At 32.3% G+C, this 18722-nt stretch overlaps 1 protein-coding gene and 1 long non-coding RNA gene across 2 annotated transcripts in view; both read left to right on the forward strand.

The window, feature by feature from the left end:
• LOC111738764 overlaps positions 1 to 2259 on the forward strand; it is a 15634-nt gene extending 13375 nt beyond the window's left edge. The window contains exon 3 of the long non-coding RNA XR_002779967.1: positions 2248 to 2259. This is a non-coding gene — a long non-coding RNA (uncharacterized LOC111738764). The remainder of the gene's footprint in view (positions 1 to 2247) is intronic.
• Positions 1 to 18722, forward strand: part of PTPRK (protein tyrosine phosphatase, receptor type K) — a 498113-nt gene that overhangs the window by 159056 nt on the left and 320335 nt on the right. The gene's annotated exons all lie outside the window — the stretch shown is intronic.

An 18722-nucleotide genomic window follows, 5' to 3' on the forward strand; every position in this document is an offset into this window, starting at 1 on the left:
ACTCAAAAGAAAAAATAATTTTCATTTTGGACCGCTATTAAATGATTTAAAAGATTCATTCTTTAGGGAAAATTGAATTATACCATTATATAGAGAATAATATTAAATTGTACTCAAAGGTAGAAAATACTATCTTTTAAGTTGAATAAAAAGAAAATATTAGTAAACTTAGAGAGTATGAATACTATTGCAAATTTTAAACAACAAGAATTTTTGCAGGCAATTGAGATTCTTAGATATTTAATCATGTCTATAAAATATAATATAGCAATTCATGAGGCACAAAATGCAAGCATAAAATAAATGAAATAATATCATATGGCTATCAAACCAGAAAATGGAAAACATTTATAAAATTAACTGTTTCTTACTTGATAAAACTTTCTAGCATTTAGCAAGGTGGTAATTTTTCTATTGTTATATAAACCAACTTTCCTAAAGCTTCTTCTAATTATCTACCATTTGTTTTCTTAGGCCGCCAAGCGTGGAGAAGGTACAGAGTACTAGGAATCATGTCAGTGTTTCTTAATGTCACCCAAGAACCCCATACATTTGAATTTCTTTGGGTGCTCAACTTTGGGCCTAAAAATTAAAATGTGGTACCTGGAAATTATACTTCTTACCAAGCAACCATTGGCTTGTATGGTTGCCCTCCAGTGGATTCCTATGGCACAGTTGAGTGCCAGTGCCCTGGGCAAGCCTGTGAAAGCTAGGTGAAATAGGTTATTGTCCACAGTACACATCATTTCTAGCTAGCTCACCTGATGGAAACTATAAGCATAAATATTTCATAGGTAAGGATTTTTATCCACATGTATTTCATTCTCCCCATTTTTTTCCTCCTGCCTTCAAATATGAGCAGTTTATTATAATTTCAAGAACTACTTCTCTCAACAGAAATACATTGCTGCTTTTCAGCTGCTGTCTGCAGATACTTAAACATTGAAACAAGTATCTCATTTTATATTATCTTTCTGCTTACCTATGTGCTGAGATAATGCAGTGGATATATTTGTCGTTCAGCTGGACAAGAGTTCTATGTGCATGATTTATTAGGATAATTATTAGCTCTGAAACAGCAGATTTAGCAAGATATTTCACTGTCAGGTCATTTGCTCCTGAGGACAGCATAGTATTTTTGAGTTATTCTTCTGTCCAGTAAAAATTTTTGATAGACTAAACCTCCTAGTTTTTGAAAATGCCCCAGCACTGTGCTTGATATACCCTCTTTCTTTTTCTCAGCCTCTACTGTGGTTGAAACTTAGGGATGTGTGACCCCTCACCCCCTGCCCTTTACTAGTGTTTCTCTGTGGTTGGATCATTGTTTTCATTCAGCTGCACATAGCTGGGTTGTTCTGAATGGGTAGCAGGTACTGAACTCTTCAATGCCACAGAAACCATGAGCTGTGGTGCATAGAGAAGAATGATCAGCTTCCAAACAAAGATGTCAACGACCACCGCTAGTACCTTCCACTGATGGTATCTGAATGAGATTGTAGGCTCTGGCCTGAATATACCCTTTCCTTCCGGGCTAAGGACCATTTAGTAAATAATGATTATTGTAGATCAAGTAGAAATTTGCCTCTGCTTTATAGCAACTGCTTAGAATATCATTTGCTTGATCCTACCACTTAGCTTTTGAATAAGTAAGCCTGTTGTGATGTATTTGAGTATTAACGGTTATAAAAAATACATTGAATTTAACTTTGAGATAAATTTGCAAGTCTGAAGTAAAATTATAATTAATACAGGCTTTTTGAGTAGGCCTATTCTCTGTAATTATTCATGTGTTTCAGGGATAAACATGTATGAATGGCAAAGAGGTTATTGAATAGGGTAATGGCTATATAACATCATCACTAGTTATTGTTAAAACATCAATGCTTCATCTATTCATAAATGTGATGCCTTGTGTTACATTTCTAGAAAAGAATGCATAGATAAATGCAATGTTTATAGTCAAATGAGGCAGACAGACATAAACAATAGTTATAGTATAATAAGACATGAGTATAATATGATCACTAATAAGGTAATTGTAGTAGAGTTCTTGAAATAAAAATATTGTATATTTTGCTGTCATTTAAAAGAATAAAGACTGTTGCTCTTGACTATAATTTTATTATAATTATGAATAAGTATGAATATACTAATTTATATAAATGTGAATATTAATAATTATTTGAGAGGTATTAATCTCTTCTGGCTACAGAGAGCTAAATATTCTATAAATATAAATAGATTGAGGATGGGAATGATGTGTCCTCTGATAGTGGCCAGAAATGCCGAATTCTTAACACTCACTGTGGAACTAGCTATCTGGGAGCCGGGGCTCCCTATCTAGTCCCTGAAAGAGTGATCTCTTCTCCATATTGATTTCCTACTCTTGCCTTGCCTTCTAAGGAAGTGACTGCTTGCTAGGTCATGTTATATAACTTCTAAAATGCAGGTAGTCAGAGGTCCATGATCTCTATCTTTCCCTCTTTCCTATGCTTAATGTTATGATATCATATGAGACGATTAAAATATGAACTCAGATCCATAGCTGATTAAATAGTTCCTAAGTTACAGCTACAGAATGAGCATGTTTAAAGCTCAGATTTAATAGCATGGAAGGTGCTACCTTGCATTGCTTTATTCTTAATTGAAAATATAGCAAAAAGAAAATGTGGAAGATGAAAAACTGTCTCAGTTTCCTGGTTTATGAAGGATGGACATGTCTCATCTCCCACCACTTTCAGGCTCCATCTCATTCTTAAATTGTGTCTAGAAATTTTAAACCCTCTTCATTTTCAAGCCCCAGCTTTGCCTACTTCTTCTTTGAAACGTAACACCTCCCCCTCCCCCTATACAACTAGAGAAGCTGTGCACCTTGTTAGAAAAAGCATGGGCCTAAAGTGGAGTCAAGGAGGCTTACAATTTCAGCTCCAATTCTGGTTATCTGGGTGATATAGAACAAATTATTTTCAGACCTCTATTGTCCGTATACTAGTTTGGAACTTGATCCGAAGTAGAAATAATAGATTCGTGCATCATCGGCACCAATTGATGGCTGAAACCATGAGTATGGAAGATTGTCCACGAAACATAGCAATTTATGGTATGAAGAAAGAACAAAGAAATCCAGATGAAAATATTTAATTGAGAGATCAGCAGAGAAAGAGGGGTGTATAAAAAAAAATTGAGAAGGATTATCAGAGAGATAGCAGGAAAATAGCACTAGTTGTGTGTGGAAGTGCACAGGAGAATTTTAAGAAGGCAGAAGAATAGTAAATAGCTCTCATTGCTATGGAAAGATATAATAAGATGAGAATTGTAAAATGCCTAATGGATTCATTAATTAAAACTCATTGATGACTGGTGGGACCATTTTGACTCACAGGAGAGGACAAGAGCAAGGCTGCAGAGAAGTGAGCTCTCTGTGCAAATGAGAAAAACCCATTCATTGGTTATGCCTTCAATAAGCTTGTGGAAAGGAAGAGAGAAAGACATAAAGATAGAGAGGAACCTCCTGAGCCTAAATGAGGGGCTATTGTTGTTAAGGTAGAGATTATATGTAGGGGTTAGATCAGTCAAGAGGGATAGACTAAAGAGACAGGAAGAAGACCAGGAAGGGAATGAGACTGTACTTAGAAGGCTTAGCCTTGAACAGGATGGCTTAGACATGTCTCTGTTATACTAAGTTATTTGACATTGTGTGGACTGATTTTCCACTTATTTACTTTTCCTCAAACTAGTCACCTTTTAGTTGGCTCACTGATTTTTGACAACTTCAGAGAAAGGAAAGTTTAAAAATGACTAGGGAAAAATTGTATTCATCAGTATTCTCAAATTATGAAATTCTAGTAAAAAATGTTTATGTGTGGAAAAATTGGGAACTTTGGAGAAAATATTAAAAAAAAATTGTACTTGAATCTTTTGCTTTGTTCTCCAGTTTTTAGAATTTTACAATATGACACACACACGTTAGTATTATTGATAAAGAGAGGTACTTTATAGACACGAGGCCTTCTATCAATATATTTGGACTGTACCATGTTAAAGGCATTAAAACCTTTCTATAGATGAGAAAGGAAAGGGGAAATAAAAGGCAGAATTGGTATCAAATCTTAAGGATTTCAAGTCTGATATTTTAAATTTCAAATAATTTAGTCGTGATGGATAGAAATGTACTTTTCTGTAATCTTGGTAGAATGGTTTTTTAAGCAGCTTCAACCAATACTCCCACTTTTGGACACAGTGTAATTTACTGAACTCAATTGTTCTAAATGTAGGTGTCAGAAATCTCTTTTCATCTTCACAACATAATATTCAGACTGTAAACACTAATAAAGAGAATGCGTAAATGGTGTGCAATAACAAACTCAATATATCTTAAGAACTTTAGAGTTAGTTGTTACCATAAGAAAAAAAACAGCTTTTTATTTCTGTAAAAAATATCCTAATATTCTAGTAAAGTGTTAAATTCATTAAAACGCTTATGCTGTTTAGTTACTGAATTCCCATTAACTATTTGGCAATGAAATAGCTATATTTTTTTATAACATGCTATAGTTTTGACCTAATTAGTTTAGACTGACCTTGAATAGGTAAGGGCTGACCATCAGAGACAAAACGTGATTAAAGGACAATCTAGATAGACATAGTGTGCACTTGTATCTTCACTCCATCATGTATTAGCTGTGTAATCTTAAGCAAGTTTCTTTAAATTCTCTAGACCTCACATTCCATATAAGGCAGGGATAATACTACCCTCACACTGTCATAAGAATTGGATGCGTTAATATTTACAAAATGCTTAGCACATTGCCCTACTCTTTCTAATGATGTTAGTCATTCTTATTGCTGTTTATATTGATTCCTATGTCAGGTAATCAGAATTGGAGAAAAAGTATAACACAGAATATATTTTCTAAAGAAATGAGATTTATAAGAATGAGTATCTTAGGAATCTAATTTTGTTTGAGGGAAAAGTATTTTCTTATGTAGAGAAAACATAGGTTAAAAATGTAAAGAATGGTTATCTGGGTGGTATGCTTATGAGTGAACTTTTATTTTAGTTTTTTTGCATTTTTCTCATATTCTATGAGAGATATGTATACTTTTATAAAATATAGCAGATGTTATGAAATAATACAGATCATTCTAAATATGAAATATTTGAAAGTAAATACAAAGTTAATACAAGATAGGTCTTTTTGTATTTGGGATTTACTTCTAAGAAATTGAAGCACTTTTTGGATTTAATCAATGAGCACAGTAATTAAATGGGCATTTTAAGCAGATTTTATGTCCATGGAATAAGATTCTTTTGCCACCCAATAGCACAGTTTTTAGATGGCTCATTCTAATGTCAGGGGTGTCTGTTCAACAAGTGAAAACCAGCATTTTAGCATGGAAATTGCTGGGTAAAGAGAGTACAATTAAGACAAGACAAAACCAAACCAAAAAAATCACCAAACCATGTAGAAATCATTTTTGTAAGGTTTTTATTTCTTTATTAAGAGTAGATAATCATGAGCTGATTTCAGACTACAGAATTTGTTTGGTGATTTTTTCACTAGATTTCAGTGTTCACATGGTTATTATTACCAGTGTAACTGTATGTGGTTTCTTTTCAGGCTTATGTTTTTACATTATTTATGAGAGTTTACATTTTTTGGGATCACTCATGAAAGCCTCTTTAGATATTTGCATAAGGGGGAAATAAAGAATAAGATAAGGAATTTTTTGGTAAGAATACCAATATGCACATATATATGAACCCCTAGGAAAGTGTGATTATATACTAGTCAGTAAATGAAACAGATGTAAGCAGTCTTCATTCGTACTACTGTTTACCAGTTCCCCAGCAACATGGTTCAGCTTTCAGTTACCATGGTCTGTTAACTGTGAGTAATTGCATAAGGCACACACTTTACTGCTGGATCTTCAGCCCACAAATCACTACATAAATAACAGATGTACATCATGATCAATGACCAGTCACATCACTTCTTTCAAAGTCTGTTAGTGAGTAGTTGCTACTCATCTGTCATTCAGTTCAAGCAGACAGCATGTAGTTGTGTTGCCTCCTTATCTCCCTGTGGTAAACCTACATGACATTTTATAAAACATAGGTAATTTAAAGGGGATTGGTAGACAAAGATGAAAGTACAGTGAAGAAACAAAAAGTGATAACACTGGAAATAAAATTTGAATCAACCTAAATGGAGTTAGAGAAGAAATTGCTGGTCATAGGAATGCTGACCTTCCTGCTTTTCAAGTCTTTAGATATGTGACCAGAGAAACTTATTGAAGGTGAATTTACCAGCATACTTGAGGGATTTGTTCCAGAAGATGTCCCAGAAGAAGGGACAAAATATTCACCTTAAAGGGATTCTTGAAGTTATTTCATGACATTGAGAGTGCAAAAGATAAAATGTTGGAAGCTAATGCAGATTTAGAAAGAAATATGAAAATTTGCTGAGGCATAAAACAGATGCTAGTTTCATATCATAAATTTTATGGAGAAAAAGGCAAGTACTATTCAAACTATGTTAGGTAATTTTTTATTATATTTTAATTTTTCAGGTAATTATGGATTCACATGCAATTTTAAGAAATAATACTGTGTGAGCTCTCGTTTACCCTTTATCCAGTTTACCCCAATGATACTCCCTTACATTTTGTATAACTGTAGTGCAATACTACAACGTGGAAATTGATATTGATACTTTACTATATTAAGATTTCACCAGTTTTACATGAACTCCTGTGTGTGTATGTGTGCATATATGTACATGTATTAAGTTCTATGCAATTTTTATGTTATGTGTAGATTCATATAATCACCACCATGGTCAAGATATTGAACAATTTTGTCATTACATGACTACCTACCTTGGTCTATTCTTTTATAGTCACATCCACCTCTTCCCGTCCTTGTTACTATTGGGGACCACTAACTGTTTCTCTTCAGTAAGTTTGTCATGTACTGTGTGTGTATAGTACTTTTAGGGTTGATTTTTTTCACTGTGCATAATTTCCTTGAGATTCATGCAAATTGTTGAGTGTATCAATAGTTTATTCCTTTCTATTGCTGAATAATATTTCATAGTATGTCGTATCACTGTTTGTTTAACCATTCTCTCACTGAAAGACATTTTAGTTGTTTGCTTTTTAACTATTACAAATAAAGCTATTCTGAACACTTTGTCTATATGTTTTGGTGTGAGCATAACTTTTACTTGGATAAATGCCCAAGTGCAATTGCTATGTATTAAAAATTGTCCATCTGTTTTATAAAATGACTAAAGTGACTGAGGCATTTTACATTCCCACCAGCAGTGTATGAGTCATTCATTTCCTCAGCATCCTCTCCAGCACTGGGTGTTAGCATTATTTTTTATTTTAGCCATTCTGATAGTTGTTTACTAATCTCATTGTGATTTTAATTTGCATTTCTCTAATGCTTAGTAATAATGAATATTCATGTGCTTATTTGCCATCTGTGAACTGTCTTCAGTGAAGTGTTTTATGTCTTTTGACTATTATTGCATTGCTAGTTTAAGTGTTGAGTTTGAATGTCCTTTATATTGTTTTCTCAACATTTCCAATGTTTTATATTTCACTGTACTATACTAAATAATTACTGATTTCACTATTTTTCATTTTCCTATAAACTTAATGACTGTAAAATAAGAGAACTTTATAGAGTTAACAAAAATGTTTAAAGAACATTGAACAATCATAAATTTTTACAGTGATTGTAAAGACTTATTTGAATAGTTTCAGCTTGCATGTTTATTTTTAGTCTCACACTACTGAGCAATGAAATAAAGTATCATTATAAAATATAATACCTGCTTTGTTAGGGGATGTACAGGATGCTGTAGAAATACACAGCCTTTGAGAATGATATTTCAGTTGAGATCTGCAGAGGAATAGGAGGTAGCAGGCAGAGATAGGTGAGAGGGTGATCTTCCAGGGAAAGCAAACTGCACATGCAAAAACTTGGAGGTAGGAGAGAGCATGGTACTTGAGAAGAAATAGAAGTTTAGTATGGCTAAAGCATAGAGCGCAAGAAAGGAAGTAGATAAGTTGCAAAGACAGAAGGAAGCAGGCTCATGAAGATATAATCGATGTTAAAACACATGGTCTTTATACTAGGGCCATGAGAGACCCCAATTAAATCTGCAGTTCACAGAGATCCCTCTGACCTTAGTATGGGCATTGAATTATAGGACAATGCAAATAAAGCATTTAATATTATATAGAAGTATTTTACATTAAGAGATGTTTTAGTATTCATATTTGTTTTGGTGTTTGCATGTAGTATATAATTTTTATCGGCAGAATGTTTCAAGTGATTATATGTTAACCTACATGCTCAATACCAAAATGTAAAACTGATTAAAACTGAGATACTCTACTTAAAATTGAAGTCGTGCACCAGACTCCAGAGTACCACTGATTCCCCATTCTTACATTCAACCCAAACTTGATTCCATCTCTCCAGACCCAGAAAACAGTGTCCCTTGTAGGCTGGAGGGCATTGCAGGGAGACCCCTTACCATTTTAAATATGACATTTTATTCTTTTGTTGTTTTTTATGAGTGATTTCATTTTTACAAAAATTCTCAGTAAACAAAACATTTGAAAGTACTTATTACCCTTAAGGTTTTGAGAATTCAGGTTAGTAAACTCTAATTTAGAGGAGGGAAATTTTAAACTCTAGGGTACATTTTTAGTTAGAACTAGGTGAGAAAATGAACTATTAGGAATTTACTTTTAATCAATTTGACTTGTGAAAATTATGTGAGAAGTTGATGATCTATCCTCAGAGATATACTTTATTTTTGAAGTTTAAGTTCCCATGTTCTTTACAGTTATCTACCAAATGTTCTTTCAGATCTTCAAGGAATTGTAGTGATGCTTTCCTTCTAGTCTACCTGTCTGAACATGTTGTGTTTAAATTTACACTTTATTTTTTATCACATAAAACACACCAATTCTTTTGCCTATATAAAATAGGATTACTGTTGTTTTGGGATTTGCAGAGGTTTTTGTTTTTTATTTATATCAAGCTACCATTTATTTTGACACAATGATGCTACCTTTTATTTCCTTGAAATGCTAAGATTGCTCACTCTTGATCAAATTATTTACTCTTTAAGCTCTTGGACTTCACTGAGTAGGATGTGGTAGAAGTTACAAATCCAAGATTGAATAAGTCATAAACTCACTGCTGTCTCTTTTAGATTCCTGGCTAATTTCAAAATTTGCCTCACTGATGCGATTCAACACCTAACAAAACATCACACATACTTGTATATAGAGGTGCTTAGAATTGAAGAAGTAGACAGAACTGAAATCATTTTTTGGTCACTTTTTTTTTTTTTTAAACTTCTAGATTAGAGAATTAGGGGCAAAAGAGTACATTAGATAGGAGATACAAAACTGGCATTCTGACTCCAAAGGAGTTAATATTGTTTGTAAATTCAAAGATCTGCTAGGCTAATAAGTAATAGAAGCTGGCTTAGTAATCACTTTTTCATTTAAAGTTTAAATATTAAAGAATATTTCAATCCCACAGCCACACACAAATGTAGGCCCAGTGTTTCTATTACTTTGCTATTCTAGAGAATCTAGAAATCTTGATTTTTTTTTTTTATGTGAAACTTTCCTTTAAAAAATATTAGCCTAAGTGTTTATAAAACATTGTGCAGGCCAAACAAAACATTTCTGTGGACATACTGCACCACTCATTTTATCAGTTAGAAAACCTTGATCAAGCGTACATATGACTGGACTGTATTAGTTAAATTGTTGATATCTGAACACTCATTCTCACTCTGTACCCTCTTTCCTTTAAGGGCCTTTTGATACTGTTGATACATGTACTTGTCTTAGAATTTTATAAAACTCTCCATCCCTTATTGCCTGCATCCCTAACACATATAATATCTGCTGACTTGCTTTTTACAACAAACTGAAGACGTTGGAGTTTAGGAACATTTTTATATCTGACCATGGTTGGTATCTTCAGTGTCTTCTACTTTGGCAGTGAGCTAGTCCACAGGTACACTATAAAAATTTAGTGTCTTTGGTCATTTATTTCTGTGGCTTGTGGCTTGTTATTTCTGGCCTCTATCCTATTGCCTAGATTTTTTCTGTCTTTCTCTCTGCCATCCCATCAAGTGAATGCATGGATAAGTTCATCTACATTGACATGGTACATGGTTTTCTCTCAGTACTGGCCACAATGAAAATACGACTCCATATTCTGAAATTGGGGCTTAGATTGCTCACATGTCCCTATTTTCCTGGGATACCTATGGTTTATACCTGTTACTTGGGCATAATTATTAACATTAATAGTGCCACATTTCTCTCTGTGTTCTGGTGTAGAGGAAGACTTACATGGTCACCCTACCTACATGAGCCTTTTCTCTTATAATCATAACCAAGTTTCCACTGTTGGTGGAAATGGGGTTAGATGTCACATGCATAAAATTTTATTAACTCAAGTAAAACAAAACAGACAAACTATATAACACTTGCTTCTACTCAACAGGACTTTTATCAAGAATGTTAATGTGTTTTCAAACTAAAGTCTATGATGCATACTGATTTTTGTTGAGTGGTATCAATAAAGTTGTATTATCTTTCTCTCTCAGCAGCATCAGCTTTTGAATACATGCTCATTTGATGTTAACTAAGGCAGCAAAATAACAGAAGCTCTTTATCTAAATTGTCCCAGTGGACAACTCACCTCACATTTAATCAATCAATCAATCAATTAATTAATTAACTTTTGAAACAATAAAAAGATGAGAAGGCAGAGATCATTAAAGCATAAAGCTAGAATGAATTTCTATATTTTCCTGTTGATAAAATCTCTCATTTATTTGTAGTTGTACATTCAATTATAAATCACTATTTGAGGGATTTAATTTTTGAAAAAATTTCCACTGGAGAATATTTATAGATAAATTTATTTCTGCGTTTTGTTTCCTGTTTACATTTGATTAGTGAATGAGTGTAAGAGGTGTGAGAAATAGTAACATCACATGTGTTTAGGTTTGCTATAGTACTTACTTCCTATTGCCTTTGGTTGGCTATGAATTTTTGTTCTTGTTTCTGGATCTCAAACTTGATTTCTTTTGGACTCTCATGAGAATTTCCTCTTATGCCTTATTCATACCTTTTTTCATGATTTTATATTATTGTTTTTACCTATAATTGCCTTTTTGTGTAGTATGAGGGAGAGTGGGTATGGTATAGAAATCTCTGTTTGCAAAAGCCCATAGCAATTACTAGCTTTCTTAGATAGGTGAGTTTTCATTTACTTTCTTCTTTATTAAGGACATAGTCATTACTGTACTATGGCACTCACATATTTTTATTCACCAGTAGCCAAATTAGTGATTATTTTTCTTATCAGTGTTCAACAGGATGTTTGATTGCTCCACCTCCAATTTAGAAGTTAAACAAAATGTAATAGAGCTTCCAAGTTTTCATACATAGCTTACTAAAGGCATTACTAAAAATACTTAATAACTAACTGAAAAGTAATTCTCTTCAATTTGACTATTAGAATTATTTTTTCAGCAATACTGCTTACATTTGGAATTAGGAAAAAATAAAAATTGATTGTGTATTTTGTTAAAATAAATCGAACTATTTCAACTTACAAAGAGATAGTTGGATTGTAATTCTCATATAATTATTAAAAAAATTGTTATGGCTATAATATTTACTGTGAATAAAATAAAATAAACATGTCTTAATTGTAATAATTTAAAGATTTGGGGGACCATTTTGTTATGTTAATGTAATTAACAAAAGCTATTTGTAATTGGAATATACTTTTTTCTTGACCTAGAGATGTTAGATATTGACCTCAAAACTTTATCTAAAATAACCTAATTTTGGCACAGTTAACAATTTGGAGCTTTGTTTAATTAGATGTATTATTAATATTACATTTTTCTCATATAATGAGTTAACTGGAAAATTTATTTGCGAGTTATGTAAATAAATATAAATTTGGAAGTAATGTAGTTTCATTTGATGTTTCCATACTAATGATGCTATAGTGACTTTTGAATATTATTATTTTCCACAGCTTTTTATCAAAGCAGCTGTGTTTGTGTGAAATCTGCAGTAGATGGTTTATACTGAGATCCATGTCTTTTTTTTTTTTTGTCAAAATCTTTGGGTTATGATATAATGTACTTTCTGTGGGTATTGGATGTCTGACAAAATACGATTTTAAGAATTTAGAATAAACTTTTTGAACAAAAATGAAAACAGCTAACTCATGTTGCTAATTTATGGATATTATGTTTTGATGCTGGGTTGCACTTTTAAATTTTAATTACAACGTAGAGATTGAAGTGTTATTAAGTACATAAATGTAGGATACTTTTGGATTTCTTGAAGAGTTTATTTTCAGATAATGAAATTCCAAAGATGAATTTGTAACGTTTAAATATTAGTATACATACATTTTAACTGTAATTGATATGAGGGTAAGAATAGTAATTAAGCTCAAGAAACATCTGAGATATGAGATGCTTTACCTTTGTACTCACTTACTGTTTTCTCCTTCTCACATACATACATATGGGCTTTTATAGATTGATTAAAAATTTTAAAGGTCTCTGATATAGGGTTGACTTTGTGTTTCTTAAACATATAAGGAAACAAATTAAAAATAATCTCAACATATACTGACCTTTTTCCCTATAGCTTAATCTCCAGTTTCTATAAATTTAGAGATACCTCGGAATAGTAGATATTGCCTTTGTAATGAATTTAATTCATCTCTCAGTTGCCTGAATTAGCCCCATTTTTATGGTATCATTTTCAAAGAGAGAAGATATAAATAGTCCTTTGATGATATTCTCACTGACTCAAAGGGCCAAAATCAGGCTTCTCTCTGAATCTGTAGACAAACCACCGTGATTTAAGTCAGGGGTCCCCAATCCCCAGGCCAAGGATTGACACCAGTCTGTACCCACAGCCAGAGGCGAGCAGTGGGCTAGGGAGCGAAATATCTGTATGTGCAGCGGCTCCCCAGTGCTAGCATCACCATCTTGGCTCCACCTCAGATCATTAGGCTTTAGATTCTTATAGGAGCACTGGTCTCTAATGCCAAAAAGGTTTGGGACTGCTCATAAATGATCCCTCTTCTCACCTCTTTCTGTTGCTCCCACTGTCTCACCAAGCTTCCTAGTAAATGTCTAAGATTCCTTTCACAGTCTAAGATCAAAGATGAAAATATTAATTTATATTATGGTTTCTAGTGAGGTAACATTGTAATAGTCATTTGTGAGAAACCTTATTTACAGTTTTTAGTGTCTTTTAAGAGTCAAATATTATCATGTAGGGTCAGTGTTTTATTGCAAATAATATATATGTTGTATAATACAATACTATAATAATTAATAATAATAATAATAATAATGATAGGGATAAGAAGCATAGGATTATCTTTGTCATAGGTTTACTATGTACCAAGCCTTATGCTGAGTGCTTTGTACATGCTCCCCAATAGTTTCTTTATTCCAATCCTGTGAAGCAAGATGTATTATTCTTGTTTGATAGATGAAGGACCTGTGTTTTGGAAAGAAGAAATAACATGTTCAAGCTCACACACTTAACATATTAAACTGGGTCAGTCTGACTTCATCCATATTGTTGGAAATACTTATAAGCTTTATATAAATGTTTTATCTTTTCCTAAGATCTATTTATTGAGAGAAATAGAATCTGTACTGGATTAATTGGTCAGGCAGCTGAAAATGAAAAGAATTCTAATTTATATAATTTATGAAGTGTTTTAGATTGAGATTTTACAGCAGACTGTTAACAAATTCATAATATTTAGGAAATTAATTGCAGTTTTATTGTACTATAGGATGTATCAGAAAATTGGCTAAAATTTTTAACTTTTAAATGATAGAATTACTTACTCTTAGGCAAAAACAAGACTTCTCAGTTTGCATCTTTCTGTATCCCTTGGCTTAGTTGAATATTTCAAATACTTCCCATTTATTTATGCCACTTTAATTTAGTGTCTTTCAGATTTTCTATAAAACATATATAGAAAATCTACGAACCATGGCAAATGAAATGGTGTCTAAGGTCCCTAAAACCCACAGAATTTTGTGAGATTGCAACCACTCAGAGCATAAGAGGGAAACATCAGCAATGTAATACCCTTGTCTCTCTCTCTCTCTTTTTTTTCTGCTTCTGATTGTTATTCATTGAAAATATTTGAGAACAGTAGGTATATACTAAGGTGAAAGTACATTCTTTTCTGCTTTACACTAAGTAGATAAGGCATATATTGCTTGAGATATATATCCTTTTAAAATATAACTTTTAAAAAACAGGTACAGTATTAAAACCCCCCACAGTATCTACCATTTTTCTTTGTAGTTAAAATTGAGTGCTTCCGTTTTAAGGATTATATATCTATATGTATAAATTCTAATGAAAATAAGGCTTATATATTTGGATTCATTATCTCAGAGCATTTGGTATCACAGGCAACATTTTATTAAAAACCTTCATGGTAACAAGATGTATCGGTGAAAAGGCGTACAAATGCAAGTAATGCATACTTCCCTTGCATGGTGATTAAAATATATATTATTTCCCTAGTTGGAATTATGTACTGAAGATGAATTGTAGACAGTTTTGGAAGAGAAATAAATTGAAAAACATTCTTGCTTCTGAAGCTGAGCTTCACATCGTAACTTAATTATTTGTGTCTCAGATGTTGGAATTTTCTCAAATGTTAGTGATTCAGTTAGCCAATACTTATTGATTCTGACCCCTTCATGAGTACAATGCTGGGTTCTCTGGCTTGAAGTAGTGTAGGGTATTGTCATCAGCAAGATGACTTGTCTTCTTGAGGAGATGGTGAAGACACATAAAATAATTAAAGAATAGACAGTAAGACCGGAGGAGCTACCATTCACTTGATACTTATTTTGTGTCAAATTTAGAGTTAAGTGTTTCATGTATATAATGGGAACAAAAAAGCCATCTTCTTACTCTTACCTAAAGGTTCAATTCCCTTTGGTGTCACATCAGAAAGAGCTTGAAATAGCATGCATTTGCTGAAGACCCCTGCAGATTTATGTGTGTGTATATATGTATCAATGTATTTGTGTGTGTTTATGATATATATCATAATAAGTGGTAAACTTGCTAAGAAAAGAAAAACCTCTTTAATATGACTCTTCAAAGTTCTGTATCACATACTGATTGCTCTAATATTGTGCATCTCTACAAAAAATAATCACGTGGCTTTATATTAAGAGACCTACATTCTCTCTTGCTGTCACTCTGGTGCTCACTGAAAGGATAACTTTCTGCCCTTTGTTAAATAAACATGTTACAGTTTCTCTAGATTCATTCAGAATTTCCCCCTTTATTCTCTTTGTCTTCATGGGGATGACAGAAGCTGGGGAGTACAAACAAAAGTCTTCCATAGAAATGAGGGGTGATTGGAGAGAGTGGACGAAAGACTAAATAATCATAGTTTAGTTTCATTGAGTCTAGCTGCATATGTCCTACCTTGTGGTGTGTCTCCATGTTTTATAGTGTTTTGGCAAATACAGATCAATAGTTGTTAGCAAATTCAGGATAAGTATCCTGATGTAAAACTTGAGTTGATTTTTGAAAGATAAATGTTACTTTGGGTAAGTGGTGATCGGATGGTTTCTAAGAGAGGAAGCAGCATGAGCGGATCCAGAGAGAATGACATAAGAAACATACTTATCTTGGTACCGTTGACCAGGATATAGTTACTGACTTGTTTAAATAGAGGATCAATGTGAGGGAGTTTTACTTACTTTTGAGTGAGAAGAGTGATGAAGTATTTTTGACATAAGAAACCAAAGCACAGAAAAAATTTTTTTCTATGCAATAAACATTTAAAGGGATAAATATATTACATACACACACCTCCACCAAAAAAAAAAAAAAAAAAAAATTCCGTAAGGCACGTGGTGTTATTATCTTTCTTGCAGATAAGGAGTCCAGTTCTACAAAAGGGAAAGCGAGTTGTGAAAGTCACTTAACTTTTATGTGATAGAATCAAGATTTGAACCAAGTTTGATCTGACTACAGAGTTCATTCTGTTAACTATATGCTTGAAAAATAGACAAAATTACAGATGTTTTTTAGTTTAAGATCTGTTTATTTCAACTGGACTTGGGAGAAATAAGAACTTTGCCCTTGTATATTTTTTCAAGCAGCTAAAAATGCAAACAATTTTGTTTCACTTAATTTATGGAATGTTTTTGGATAAAACATTTAACAGCTGAATTTCTATTTAATTTTTTTATTCTAAAGGAATTTGTTAATAGAAATTTTATTGTACTACAGAGTTAACCTGCATGAATAACTTTTTAAATATAAATTAGGTCATCTTTTGTTTCTTTTCTTATTTTTTAAATGTTAGAAAAAATTTTCTTAATTATTATTGCAAATAAATTATATTGATTTAAAAAATTATATAGATATTTATACCACTTCTCTTACTACTCTGTCGAAGATATCCAAAACAGTGTTCAACAGAAAGATAGAGGACATCTTCCTTGCATTCCTGATTTATAAAAGAGTATTTGTGAGTTTTCACAAATGAAATAATGATTTATGTAGGTTTCGGTAGCTATACTTTTTCAAAATGACAAAGATTTCTTCTAATCAAAAGAGTTCTTCTTTGAAAATTTACTGGAAAGAACTCGTTAAAGTAAAAAGATGATTTTGAAAAGTCTTCCTTGAATTTATAACAATTTTCCCTTGTACCATTTTAATTTCGTTCACAATTTTTATTTTCTGCTTTGTTCTAAAAGGGAGGATCAATGTACAATTTGTAATACACTTTAATACAATTTGTAATATTCTGTTCTACAACCAGCACAAAGCTATTCAAGGAAGATGAGATATTGGGACAGAGATATAACATAACTACACAATGGAAAGTTCTTTTTCCTGACGTAACTGTGGTCATTTTGTTTGTTTGTCTGTTTGTCTGTTTAGTTGTCTCCTTCTGTCACCATGTATTTATTTGACCCCTTTTATCCTCTTTAATATCCCTGACCCCCTCCCACCCAGTAAGCACCATATTGTTGTCTGTGTCAGGTTTTTGTTGTTTATTATGTTTGTTCATTTTTTGCCTTGTTTTATATCCCACATGTGAGTAAAATCATACAATTTTTGTCCTTTCCAGTCTGACTTATTTCACCTAGCATGATTCTCTTAAGATCCATTCATGTTGTTGCAAATGGCAATATTTCATCTGTTCTTATGGCTGAGTAGTATTCAATTGTATCTATGTATCAGTTTTTAATATTGAGATAAATAAGTAGTAGATAGTTTTACTTTTTCTTAGATACAACTTAGCAGGCAATCGTATTTGACTATCATCTCTATCACTAAATTCTTTAGAATTAGCTTTTGAGCTTTTGGCAAGGTGGTATAGACACTTATGGAAAATGATCTTGGTAACAAGTGGGGGCTTCTTCATTTACTGATCATTCATTTTTTAATTTATACACTTTCTGATACATTTCACAGATAATTTGAGATGTGTTGGTGGGGAAAAAAAAAACCTGCTGATAATAATTATGCAAATATGATTATAACATCCAGTTCAGGGCAAATAAACCTAATTTTTCCAGCCACTGAGGCCTATGTCACTTTTCTAGTTGAGCCTCAACTTAACATGCAAGCTTCCCAGTACTAACTTTAAAAGGAAACACATGACCATTACTCAGTTTTTTCTTTACTGTTAAGAGAGAACAAAGCTTTTCCTAATTTTAAATTCTAAAGCTTGGAGGCATGGAGGAGGGCATAAACCATAAAGTGGTGGTTCTTATTTTAAGGGAGTGAATCCCTATGAATATCTTTTTAAAAAATGTTTTTCTTCAGGAAAATTAAAGGTACTTATTTTCTCCCAAGAAATGAATTTAGGCTGTATAGACATAATTTTGTTCCAGTGTGCTTTTGTGCTTATTTTATTATTCTTTAGTTATCCGTATTATAAATGATGAATTTCTTTTGATGCTGAGTTTATTAAGTAAGCTAGGGCAAATTATAAACTATAGGCATAGTCTCTGAATTCTTTGAAAGTTTTGAAATATATTTTTATGAGTGTAAAATTAATATCCACTTACACATCTTATGATTAAGGTGATCTGGATGATTGAGAAATAATTCAGAGGCATTATTTGCATTTATGTTGATGTTATATTTACATCTTTGCTAAGAGAAAGTATAAATTGCATCATAAGTTAGGGCACAATTGAAAATTTAATAGTAACTCACATAGGGAAAAGTGATGGAAGAATTTAGTTACTCTGTGGCAGATAAACATACCATAAGCATGAGAAACTTGTAAGCTGTGGCTTTATATTAGCTGATAGTATACCACTTTTACTATAATATTTTCTGCAGCTACTGAATTTGTATGTATTTTTCATTAAGAAAAAATAGAGTAAATAATCAGAAAATAATTTTTAGTAAGCGGATTTAAATTTTTCTCGTTTTTGTATATTAGAATGCATTATTAAATTTATAGGTCCATCAAAAACATAAATCAATGGCCAAAAATCTCTGTCAAAGGAAAATAGAGATTATAATAACAATGGCTCAAGTGATGTTTCATTATGATCAAAATCAAAAGACTAAAACCTCAAAGGAATGTATTATAT

Source organism: Pteropus vampyrus, unplaced genomic scaffold, assembly GCF_000151845.1.
Source record: "Pteropus vampyrus isolate Shadow unplaced genomic scaffold, Pvam_2.0 Scaffold43, whole genome shotgun sequence".
NCBI classification, from domain to species: domain Eukaryota; kingdom Metazoa; phylum Chordata; class Mammalia; order Chiroptera; family Pteropodidae; genus Pteropus; species Pteropus vampyrus.